Source organism: Pogoniulus pusillus, chromosome 4 (assembly GCF_015220805.1).
Source record: "Pogoniulus pusillus isolate bPogPus1 chromosome 4, bPogPus1.pri, whole genome shotgun sequence".
NCBI classification, from domain to species: Eukaryota; Metazoa; Chordata; class Aves; order Piciformes; family Lybiidae; genus Pogoniulus; species Pogoniulus pusillus.
Genome location: NC_087267.1, coordinates 24,066,421 through 24,079,966, shown reverse-complemented (window position 1 = coordinate 24,079,966; position 13,546 = coordinate 24,066,421).

Here is a 13,546-nt window from a genome sequence, read left to right as displayed (position 1 = left end):
GACCATGGTACCAAGTGCCACGTCCAATCTTGCCTTGAACAGCCCCAGGGATGGCGACTCCACCACCTCCCCGGGCAGCCCATTCCAGTATCCAATGACTCTCTCAGTGAAGAACTTTCTCCTCACCTCAAGCCTAAATTTCCCCTGGCGCAGCCTGAGGCTGTGTCCTCTCGGTCTGGTGCTGGCCACCTGAGAGAAGAGAGCAACCTCCTCCTGGCCACAACCACCCCTCAGGTAGTTGTAGACAGCAATAATGTCACCCCTGAGCCTCCTCTTCTCCAAGATAAACAATCCCAGCTCCCTGAGCCTATCCTCATAGGGCTTGTGCTTGAGGTCTCTCACCAGTCTCGTCACCCTTCTCTGGACACGCTCAAGCATCTCAACGTCCCTTCTAAACTGGGGGGCCCAGAACTGAACACAGTACTCAAGGTGTGGTCTAACCAGTGCAGAGTACAGGGGCAGAATGACCTCCCTGCTCCTGCTGACCACACCATTCCTGATGCAGGCCAGTGTGGAAGAATTTCTCACCAGTCGAGGACATAAAGTCATAAACATGGGTAACTGGCGCTGAGAACGTCCTTGGTTCCCAGCGAGGCTAGGAAATCGAGATGTAAACAACTGAGCACCCCACACACAGCTGCAGTGGGCAGAGACTAGATAACCAAGGGGGCTGGAGTGGGTGGTCTGGAAGGCTGACCCTTAGAATGTTGTGATAAGTTAACCTATGCACACCTTACATGTAACTCTGGACCCTCTGACTGTAACCAATCTTAAGCTGAGCACGCCTCTTGCTAGAATGCATATAAGTCACTGTATCACGGAAATAAAGGGGATTTGACCATCTAACCATATTGGTGAACAAAGTCATCTTCCCATAGCGCTCCACCGAATGTGATTCCCAACATCTGGCGCTCGAACAGAGGAGTCAGGACACAAGCCGGCCGCAGGTGAGACTGCGTTGGGGGCCGGAGGGTTGGCCCGAAGACAGAGGGGTCTGATCAACTTGTGGGACGTTCTCCGTATCGGAGAGAGTAAGCGTCATTCGGTGCCGCTGGGCCGGGTAGCGCTGCCCCGAAGTGGCAGTAGTCTGGACGTTCATTTCCGGAGTGAACAGCCCGTGTGTAAGGCAGGTAAGGCCCACAGTGGATTTGCTGGGGCACTGCGTCTGCTGGCGTATTTATCTCGTGAGAGAAGTTCGCCGGACACTGAGCTCTGAGAGCTGCTGGCCCGGGCGTATGCGCAGGGTCATGCGAGTAAAGAGCCTCCCATGATTCTAAGATCGAAGTGCAGCAGGAGGTCGGAGAGACGCGCTTGGGACTGAGTTGTTGCTGCCCGTAGCGACTCACTGACACACCCATGATGGCGGCTGCCCGTAGCGACTCACTGACACACCCATAGTGGCGGCTGCCCGCAGCGACCCGCCGGCAGCCAGTTACAATCGCTTCTCAGCTTGGAAAAGTTTTTGGACCTGCCGCGCGGAGGGCGGCTGCCTGCCGCTGTGTGTACTGTGTCGAACCTGCCGCTGTAGCCCGCGCGTCCCCGCGGATGGCTGCATGCGATATGGGACACGGACTTTTAGTTTTCAGCCGGTAAAAGACGTTACTGAAGGTACAGAGGAACGGACGGTAAAAAGAGAATGGACCGACGGCAGACGCGACCGCACCGGACGGCTCGGGACCCTCTCCCGCGGCTCGGCGGAGCAGTCTTCAGATCCGCCCCCTTCACCGCCGCACGCCCGCCCATCTCCGACGGACCGCATCCCAAAGCCGAGGGGTCTCCCGCGAGTCTTCAACAGCTGGGGGACTGAGGGGGATGCTGAGGGGTCGGTGGGGTGGGAAGAGTTTGTGGGTTTCCTTGGGTCGTTTCGGAGTTTAGTCAATTTGCGTTTGTATGGCTACAGGGAGATTAGCAGTTCGATAGCTCACAGCTTCACCTCTGCCTTTTTTCTCTGTCTGTCTTGAAGAGTCTGAGAGGACAGACGGCAGTTTGGGAAGTTTTCAGAGTAGATTTCATGTTGTGTACCAAGGATCGATAGTGGGATGGGAGACGGACGGAAACAGCAAGTGGTGGCTGACCTGAAACAGCTGGGGGTTGGGCGAGATGGAAGGCCGAGGACAAAAGCGGCGCTGCGGCTGCTGGCCTCCTCCCCCTCCTCCTCCCCCTCTCTAGCCACCTGTGGAGGGCCCGCGGGGCCCCGTTCCCCCCCCCCCCCCCCGCCCGTTGTTTCTTTTACGGATTTTTTTTCCTTGCTAGGAGGCAGCGAAGCCTCGAAGCTGTTTAGACAATGCCAGATGCGAGGAGAGAGCTCTTCACTGAGGGACTGATTGGATACTGAAATGGGCTCCCCGGGGAGGTGGTAGAGTCGCCGTCCCTGGTGCCCTGGGGCTGTTCAAGGCAAGGTTGGACGTGGCACTTGGTGCCATGGTCTGACCTTGAGCCCCGTGGTGAAGGGTTGGACTTGATGACCTATGAGGTCTCTTCCAACCCTGATGGTACTGTGATACTGTGCTACTGAAGACAGATGTCAGAAAGTTTATGGAAATGGTAGCAAGAATGACAAGGATGACTTAGGACCATTTTTGCCCCTGTTACAGGCATGGACACGCACAGGTGTATTTTTTTAGTCACCTGATGATGACAGTTTGCATTCCGGATGATGGCTGATAGTTCCTGGCTGGGGTATTCACCATCGCCTTGCTGGTTAATTCCTTCTACAGATTAGGCAGCAATGACTTTTGCACCCCCTGCTCAGTGGCAAAAAGAAAAAGAGGGAGATTGCTAGGACATAGCAGAGATGCCAGTGCCACTGACCATGGGTGGAAACTTATACAGACATGGAAGACACCAAGCAGGACAGATTAGAACTCAGATGCATTGCCTCTCACAGCGAGGGTATAGGCACTGAGATCCACATTGCAAGTCACTAACCAGATTCTGGACTAGGAACATGGAATGATAGAGCTTGTAGGCTAATGCCAGTCAGCTCCTTCCCCCAATAACAGATAATGACAGGACTAGTATAGAAGCTTACTGGAACAGCTGCTAATTGCAATGAAATGAGCCTTGAGACAATTCTGACTTTTCCTTTTCCTGAGAACACCATGGTATTGTTATCTTCTTGAATTTTCTTTGCTTTTCTTGAAGTTCCTATAGCTGATAGATTCTTAGAGTAAGATAAGTTAAGACTAAGGGTTTGTAGTTTTGGGAACTTAGGACATAAGGATGTTATGGGATGTTTTTCTTGGGTATATTTAGGCATTATTGAAAAGGGGAATATGGGTTAGAGGACAGTAGGATAGCAGAAGAAATCTTTTCCTTCTCGAGATTTTTCTAACCACAGCATACAGACTAGGCCAGTGGATCTGCTAGCCTAGGCAATGGATGTGTCTGCATTTGTTCTTGTATCTGCTTGTGTTTGACCATTTATCTTCACAGGCCTTGATGAAGACCAACCTGATTATGACCAACCTGTTTTTTCCTAAAGTGAGCAGAAGTCTTGCTCAGATGGCAAAACTGTGAAAGGACTTGAAAGAAGCACTGACATGATGATTGTATTTGTATGGATCTTTAAGGTTTGAACCATGGCTAACGAATTTGGGTACTTTTATGAGTTTTCAGTGATTGTGGTTTAATGGAATAGGTTCAGTTTGACAGCTTTGTAAAGGCCAAAGCCCACTCAAATTGGCATAAGATGGCAATGTGACTTTTTTCTCTTGCAAGGGCCCTGCAAGAGATAAAAAAACATTGCCCTAAATTCTAAAAGCAGATGAAGAACTGTGGGAAAAGGCCTAAGTAGAATAGCCTGATAGTAACATCTAGGGCATATCTTTGTATTCTATTTAGAGGTCTGTAGTTCTTAAGCACAATAGTCAGACACAGCTCATAGCTAAGGAGTGTAATGAGAACATCGAGTGAATCCAGAACTATGGGAGTCTGAGAAGAATACTCGACAGCTGAGTGATCTGCGAGTCTGCAGTGTCGACTGCCACACAGAGCCAGCGAAGACGTGGCACACCTGCACTCTCCTGTGACTGTGATGTTCGTCTGCACTTTTGGGTTTCTGAACGAATGGCTTACTATCGCTTGCAGAAATAGCTTTTGGGATTGTTAGCTAAGCTTGGGTTGTTAGCTTGCCAGACTAATGCTACTGATGAAAGCTCTAACAGGTTTATTCCTTTTGATTGTAGCTGCACCATTCACCCCTGTGTTAAACAGCCTATGATAACTTCCTTAGCAATGAGGGTGGACACTGCGGTTCAAACGACAGTGACAAGGCCCATGTTAGACCTTTAGGTGCTTCTGGAGTAAACAATTGGCGTTATGGTGTTAAAGCATCAAGAAGGGGCCGAGGTCATCTGTTGTGCAACAACAGAACCGTCAAGGCACTTCCCACTGGTGTGTTCCTTATTTGTGGTGATAGAGCCTGGCAAGGTATACTAAAGAATGTTTATGGAGGTCCATGTTATCTGGGTAAACTGACAATGTTTGCCCCTCATCTTAGTCAGCTCAGGGACCTAGCCAGACACCAGTCTAAGCGATCTTTAAAATTGAGTCCTAGTTTCAATGACAACGTTCAACTGTTATCCACAGCTGCTCGTGTTGCCTTAGCTGTATTTCTACCAAGAGGAGCAGCTGGAAAAGCATTAGTACAGCTAGAGAGACTCGCGTGTTGGTCAGCAAAACAAGCCAACGTCACCACAAAGGTTTTAAGACAACTATTGGTTGATCAAAATAGCCTTCGTCATGCCCTATTGCAAAATCAAGCAACCGTTGATTTTCTTTTGCTAGCCCAAGGACACGGCTGCCAGGACTTCGAAGGGATGTGTTGTTTGAATTTATCAGATCATGGTGAGTCCATTCACAAGAGTATAACCTGGTTGAAAGGTCATATTGATAAGATCAAGAAGGAAACATCGATTTTTGATGACTGGTTGCAGCACCTGTTTGGGACAATCCCGGAGTGGTTAAGCAGCTTATTAGGAGAAGGCTTACAGCTATTTGTTATTTTCATAATAATTTTGCTATGCGCTTGTATTGTCTTTGCTTGCGTTAAGAAGAGCTTAACTAAGGTAGATAGCCAGGTGTGGGTTGCTCAAAAAGAAAAAGAGGGAATTGTGGAAGAATTTCTCACCAGTCGAGGACATAAAGTCATAAACATGGGTAACTGGCGCTGAGAACGTCCTTGGTTCCCAGCGAGGCTAGGAAATCGAGATGTAAACAACTGAGCACCCCACACACAGCTGCAGTGGGCAGAGACTAGATAACCAAGGGGGCTGGAGTGGGTGGTCTGGAAGGCTGACCCTTAGAATGTTGTGATAAGTTAACCTATGCACACCTTACATGTAACTCTGGACCCTCTGACTGTAACCAATCTTAAGCTGAGCACGCCTCTTGCTAGAATGCATATAAGTCACTGTATCATGGAAATAAAGGGGATTTGACCATCTAACCATATTGGTGAACAAAGAGTCATCTTCCCATAGCACTCCACCGAACGTGATTCCCAACAGGCCAGGATGCCACTGGCTGTCTTGGCCACCTGGTCACACTGCTGGCTCGTGGTCAGGTGGGTATCAATCAGCACCCCCAGATCCCTCTCTTTCTGGCTGCTCTCCAGCCACTCCGACCCCAGCCTGTATCTCTGCATGGGGTTGTTGTGGCCAAAGTGCAGCATCCTGCACTTGGAGCTATTGAACCCTATCCCATTGGACTCTGCCCATCTGTCCAGGCTGTCAAGGTCCTGCTGCAGAGCCCTTCTGCCTTCCAACTCAGTCACATCTGCTCCCGTGTCATAGGAATGTTGCAAACAGGGGAAAAGAAAAGTTGTTTGAAGATGTTACACTTTAAAAGCTTCTCTAGTAGAAGCAAGAAAGTTTGAGATGCCTGTATTTCAAGCTGCTAAACATATGTTGGGTGAACTTTCCAGCCTTACAGTAATATTCCATAAACCAGAAAACTATTGGGTGAGTTAACTCCCATGTACACAGCCCACCAAAGCATCCATATTTTGATTTTGTAGCAGACACAGTGGTTTTTGCTCTTGTTCTGTTGTCAATTTCTTAATGGCCAAGCATTTTGTAATGATGGTTTAACAGACAAGGAATTTGTTAGGTTTTTTAAGTGCTTTCAGAAGTTATCATGTGGGGATTTTCCCCCCCACTCTACTATTGTCTGCAGCAGTTTGTAGCAATACTTGGAGAAAAATGGAACCACAATGTAATCAGAGTACCAATTATAATTTTAAGTACAAAAGAACTGTGGTGATAACAAAGAAATATAATAAATTTGAAAGTTTATTTTAATTAGATTAGGCTATGCTTTGAATTTAATATTATGTAGTCAAAGTATCTCATTTATGTGGTGGGGTATTTATCAATTCATTGTGGATGCCAGAAGGAAAGCTATGTTGCAACAACATGCCATTATTTTTAAAAAGCTGTTAATCCTTGCTGCAGAAAATATAACCTGGTATTTTGCATTCAGGTAGGATAATATCTCAGGATTCTTGACAGAGCACCTGGAAATTGAATATTTGGTAGAAAACCTTCATGGGGTTTCACCTCCAATGGAAGCTTGTCAGTGATCAATGCATAGCCCAGGGAAAATCATGCAGTGCTTGATCTCACAGTCATGATATAGAGCATTGAAAACAGAAAACTCCAGACTCTGAACATCTATGTAGACAACACTGACATTGCAATGGTGCTGACTGCAAGTCTTTCTCAGATATGTAACAAAAGTGCAGAAAGCTGTAAAGTATCTAAACAAACTCACTCGGGTTGCCTATATGTCACAGCTTTTGCTCTGACATACAGTAGATAGGGAAAACAACCAACCAAACAAAAAACTTAAAGTTTTTTTGGGGAAAAATGAAGAAAATGGTGAAGGACATAAAAAGTAATATAATGACAATATTTAGCAGAGCAAGGTATTTAATGGTCAGTGAAGCAACACCAAAACAATTGAGAGATAAATGATGAATAGTCTTTCATTACCACAAAAGAAAATTAGAAGAGGAGAAGCAAATGGACACAGTTGTTAAGGGTTTAATACCCTAGAAAGGCTATTTCTGATTGTCTGTAGATCATAGAACTTTCTAAAGGCTTACTATTCTCTTGACAAAATTTAAGATACTGATATCCTCTTTGCCTTGTAGAAAGAATAGTATGATAAGCGAAAATAGGTTCTCACAGAGCTCATTTCATATACTGAAAAGGGAAGAAGAAGGAGGTAAGAAGAAGTAGGAGAAATTATTTCTTTTTGTGACTGGAAGAATGAGAGATCTTGGAATAGAAGAGTAGAAACATGCACACAGTCTTGTGGAAGGAAGACCGAAGAAAATCTATAGTAGGCTGATCCAGATTCCCAACATCAAAAGGCAAAGTGATGAAAAAACAACTGGAAGGAGAGTTGGACTGAGAGTTCCAGAGGATACTGAATAAGTAGAAAATTCAGGGGGAAGTGTACACAGAGATGCTATAAGAGACTATAAAAGAATGGATAGGGAGAGGGGTTAATGATAAAGCTCAAACAAAAGTGATGAAAACAAATATGAGAATGGAAAGGATACTATTAATAAGAAGGAAACACACAAGGTGCCGCTGAGAAAGTAATAGACCAGTAGCCAATATATGTACTGAGCTTGGCTGGCAAGAACAGCAGACTGTAGTCTCACCAGTGTGACTGGTTAATGATGCAGTTGTACAACCTGTCTTCAGTTCTCTCTGGGAGAGTCTACTGATCAGACTATAATTAGAAAAGATAGACTTTCTAACTATGTGTTTTACATCTGGGAAGAAGTCTGCTGCTCTGAAAATCATGAGGGGACTTGAAGTGAAAATGAAAGACATGACCTAGTTGCCTGGAATTTCAGAAACAGCTTTCAAAGTTCTCTTCCCTAGAACCAACAGTGTGAAGTGCAAATAGAACTATTTTCTTCTTCCTATCTTCCTTCCTTGCAAACAAATAGAAAAAGAAACAAATAAATGTAAACAAAAAAAGGAAAAAAAGAGATAAAATCAGAGTAACAGTTCATTGATCAAATCAATAAAAAATAATGATTTTGATTCAGAGCTGATGAAGGAAGGAAACAAACAAAAAACCCCCACAAAACTAAAACAAAACCCTACAACCCCCAAAACCAAAGCAAATGAAAACCAAGCAGCTTTGACACAAACCTTGAAGGCTGCAGTGTCTGTGTCAATGAAGACCTTTGTGTAATTAAATGCAAAATTAGTATCAAAGTCTAAACCTCTAATTATGAGCCATGTTAAATATGTGCTAAATATATGACTGTGTTACTCAGCTCTCCACCCAAATCATGATAAACATTGTACTGAAGGCAGGGACAGAAAGGATTAAAGTATACAAAATTGTGAGTGGAATGAGCCTCTGTTGGTGGGGAAACTAAAGATCTAGCAGAGACAGCTGATGAACTCTTCCTCTGCCCAAGAAAGGCATCTTTTTGGAAAAGAACATGCCTTTAATATATGGCTTAACTTTTCCTAGTATTACTATTTCATATTATCACTATTGCAAAAACTTGAACATCCAACTTAGTCAGATAAATTCCAATTTAATGGGAATTGCAAATCTTTAGTATCTGTCACTTTAATAAATTACACTTATTTATTTTTGAACTTTCCAAATCTGTCTCTGTGAAAGTACTTACTGGGGCTCTCAATGAGGCAAAATACTAACTTTGCTAAGCAATTTTAATGGAAGTCCTGGGGCTCTGAGAAAAGCAAACGTCAAGATTTTACCTTTAAATTGACACTAGGATATTTCCACATATTGATAACTCATGGATCAGTCAGTCTGATTAGGGAAAAAAAATAAAATTAAGAAACTGAGCAACCAGAGACTAAGGTCTGCATGAAGACTTTGAAAATAGCTTCTCAGGCATGATTGAGCTGTGAGCTATTTGCCTTTAGTCTACATCTGAGAGTCCTTTAACTGGAGTGAGATTTAACATAAATAAGATGTAAAATATAAACAGAAAGCTCTCAGTGAACAATATATTGACAAAGGCAATGTTTCTAAGTGCTACTTAGTTTCCTTAATTTCTGAATTTTACTTTGTGTTGAGCATATCCAGGAAATTGTGCATGAACCCACAGTGGATTCAGTGGGAGTCATGTCTCTATTTGATTCTTCCAATAGGAAGTTAGACACTTCCACATTCACCCTGGGAAATACGAAGTGCTATACATTTTTATTGCTTTCCTGAGTCATTAAGAACTGTCTTTTCCTGGATTCAGCTTGACTATACAAATTTAATGCCTACTTTGCACATTTTTGTACTGAAAGTTAATGGGTGAATATTTGCGAACTGAATTCTTGATTCATTTAAGCAGGCATAGTTAAAAACAAACAAAACAAAACAAAAATCTGTTTCTCATCTGCTTTTTTTTTTTCAGCACAACTCTATTAGAAGCCTTAGACAGCATATTTTCTTCTCTTTGAGACTATTCCATGCCTATCTTCTTTTCAATATAATCTGAATGCCTTCTGGTCATGCTTGTTACTACATTCATAGTTTGTATAAGCTTTTCATATTTTCATGCATGTGCTTATAAAAGAAGATTGAGGGTCTTAAATTATAAATTTCAATTTCCTGCTCATCAGTAAAATTCATAGCCTGTAATCAGTAAAAATTACAGTAATACTAGGAGCAGCACAATATATATAAAATGAACTGTGTGGTTTTGCTGCCACCCTTATATTAATTAATTAAAACATAATGGTAACATTTCTATATTACTCCTACACATATGCAATTTAAAAAAATAAAGCAAGGTTCAAAGAAACTGACATACAAGAAGATACTTTTCCATTAAATATAATTTATTAGTGGTAATACCTATTGACTATAAGTTAGGGGTTTTGGCTTGCAATTAAACAGAAAAGAAGGACAGAAATAATGCCACAAAACGTTATTTGAAGCCTTGCTGTGCACACAGCCCACAGGTATTACAGAGAAGGCAAAAAATCAGTAATGTGCTTTTATCTGTGCATTTTAATCATATTTTGCCTCTGAATTTGTCTTTGTGTCTTTCGAGTTCCACAGTAAGCCACATCATGTAACAGAGAAAGGAAAAAGAGAGGGATCTTGGTCTCTCAAAACACATTAAATCCAAATTTAACCAGTAATATCACAGAATCACAGAGTGTTAGGGACTGGAAGGGACTTTGAAAGATCAATCTAGTCCAACCCTTCTGCCAGAGCAGGATGCCCTATGCCAGATCGCACATGAAACACATCCAGGCAGGATTTGAATATCTCCAGAGAGAGATACTCTACAACTACCCTGGGCAGGCTGTGCCAGTGTCTAAAAGACACAGCATCATATCCAGAAGTACTCCAGAAAACACCCTGTTTAGCTTTCTGGAACTTCTTTGTTGTGGAGGCAGGGAATTAATGTGGCCGAGGCAGGAATTTTATACAAAAATAGAGTTATTTTATTTTCCCAAAACCCGCCCCCAAAACTATATACACAAAGATTGATTTAGTTTAATTAACAGATTCAGTTGCTTGAGAATATCTACAGGGATAGGTGCGAAAGGGCATAGCCAATCCCAGCCTGATTCCAGCATAGGCACTGCACAGGGCACTCCTCATGCGGGCAGGACCCCTTTTGCTCACCCCCTTCACGCCTGCAGGGCAGGCGAGGGGGCAGGGAGGGAGCCAGGCGGCTTTTCCTCTCCCATTTCAAGCCATGGAAGGAGAGCAATTTAGGGGTATACAGGACTCCAGGACATTCTTCCAAAATTGAGCTAGCTAATTCTTATTCAAAGAGCTGTAACCTCTGTTTACTCCAACACACATGCTGATGTTTGCTGGCAGTACGGTGCTTTTGGTTGCAAAGCAGCTTTTAAGAAGCATTGAAACACCTTATTTTAGACCATTAATCTTGTTCTGTACACACATGGCAATCCTGCTGGTGTGAACTTTCAGGATAAAAAAATAAAATAAAAGACAGAAGTAAGGTAAATTGCCTCCTATTGAAATCACAATCCTCAGATTGTTTTTAACAACTCATTTCAGCCTCAGTACAAAAATATCCTGTTAAACCACAGTGAGCTTTTTTCTCAGTCAGATTACAACAAATGGGCAATACAATATATTTCACAACATAAAGTCCAGTTACTTAGAAATTAAAGAATTTCTGATTAATATTCACTGCTGTGATACCTGATGAGCTAGTTTTTGAAGGCTGAAGCAGCTCTTACTAGAGCATTTTTTTCCCTCTAATGGCATGCTTTCTTATGTGGCATGAAACATATGTAGACTACGTCAGGGTTAATTTGCATTTAAATTCCTGGAAGACATGCTAATAAAATTTTATATTTTTTTTTCTTTGTTGGGAGTTGTTTCCGAACATAAAAAGGCATTTCTTTGCCCACAGAACAATAACTGTGCTTCTTTTCCTTGTACCATTCAATTAAAACAGTTTATTACCAAATCAATACTCATTTCACAAAATGCATCCCTCCAATTTCTCCTTTCTGCTCCTCACCAAACAAGTCTAACCTGCATATTTAGTCTGCTTATGCCTTTGCGGTAAAAAAGTGAGACTCTAAATTAAAATAAAGCTCAAGTACAATCTCTTAAGCACAAGTTCAGGCTGAAATAGAGCATATGACACTCTGCAGAGCTACAGAAGTCCAGAAGAAATTCATACTGCTTGAGAGCTTGTGGGTTAAAATCAGAGGGAGGACTAATAAATCTGACATCCTGGTTGGAGTCTGTTATAGACCACCCAACCAGGATGAGGAAACAGATGAGATATTTTACAAACAATTGGTGGCTGTCTCAAGATCATCAGATCTTGTTCTTGTGGGTGACTTTAACCTGCCAGATATCTGCTGGGAACTTAATTCAGCAGAGAGCTGGCAGTCCAGAAGATTTCTAGAGCGCATGGAGGACAGCTTCATGATGCAGCTGTTAAGTGAGCCTACTAGGGGTCAAGCTCAGCTTGACCTGCTGTTCTCCAACAGAGAAGGTCTGGTGGGAGATGTGACAGTGGGAGGCTGCCTGGAGTGTAGTGATCATGAGATAGTGGAGTTTTCAATATGCAGGGAGATAGGGAGGAACTATAACAGAACCCTCACTTTGGACTTCCAGAGGGCAAACTTCAATTTGTTCAAGAAACTTATTTGTGAGGTCCCCTGGGCAGCAGTCCTTGGGAACAAAGGGGGCCAGGATGGTTGGACCTACTTTAAACAGGAGCTCTTGAAGGCACAGGAGCTGGCAGTTCCCATGTGCTGAAAGATGAGCCGGCGGGGAAGGTGACCAGCCTGGATGAGCAAACAGCTCCTGAAGGAATTGGGGGGAAAAAAGAGGGTGTATCACCTTTGGAAGGAAGGGAAGGCTTCTCCTGATGTGTTTAAGGATGTAGCCAGACTATGCAGGAGAAAAATTAGAGAGGCGAAAGCCCAGCTAGAACTTAGGCTGCCACCTCTGTGAAGGATAATAAAAAGCACTTTTATAAATTTATCAATTCTAAAAAGAAGGGCAAGAAGAGCCTCCACTCCTTACTGGACCAGGAGGGGAACACTATAACTGACGATGAGGAAAAGGCTGAGGTCCTGAATGCCTTCTATGCCTCAATTTTCAACAGTAAGGAGGGAGGAGTTCAAAGCAAGTGGCCTCTTGAACTGGGGAATGGGGTCGGGGAGCAGTGTGTTGCCCTGGAAGTTCAGGACCTGCTGAGCCACCTGGACACCCACAAGTCCATGGAACCAGATGGGATCCATCCTAGGGTGCTGAGAGAGCTGGCAGCTGAGTTGGCCAAACCGATCTCCATCATTTTCCAGCAGTCCTGGCTCACCGGAGAGGTCCCAGGAGACTGGAGACTGGAAACTGGCCAGCGTGGTCCCCATCCACAAGAAGGGTCGGATGGAGGAACCTGGGAACTACAGACCTGTCAGCCTGACCTCAGTGCCAGGGAAACTGATGGAGCAGGTTATCTTGGGGGTGATAAGAGCGCACCTGAGGGATGGCAAAGGGCTCAGGGCCAGCCAACATGGATTTGGGAAGGGCAGATCCTGCCTTTCTAACCTGATCTCCTTCTATGATCAGGTGACCCGCTTGGTGGATGTGGGGAGGCCTGTGGATGTGGTCTATCTGGACTTCAGCAAGGCCTTTGACACTGTCCCTCACAGCAAACTGCTGGCTAAGCTGTCAGCCCGTGGCGTGGGTGGCAACACTCTGTGCTGGGTTAGGAACTGGCTGGAGGGCCGAGCCCAGAGAGTGGTTGTGAATGGTGCCACATCCAGCTGGCAGCCAGTCACTAGTGGTGTCCCTCAGGGATCAGTGCTGGGCCCCATCCTCTTTAACATCTTCATAGATGATCTGGATGAGGGTATCGAGTCAGTCATCAGCAAGTTTGCAGATGACACCAAGCTGGGGGCAGATGTGACTGGGTTGGAGGGCAGAAGGGCTCTGCAGCAGGACCTTGACCACCTGCACAGATGGGCAGAGTCCAATGGGATGGCATTCAATAGCTCCAAGTGCAGGGTGCTCCACTTTGGCCACAACAACC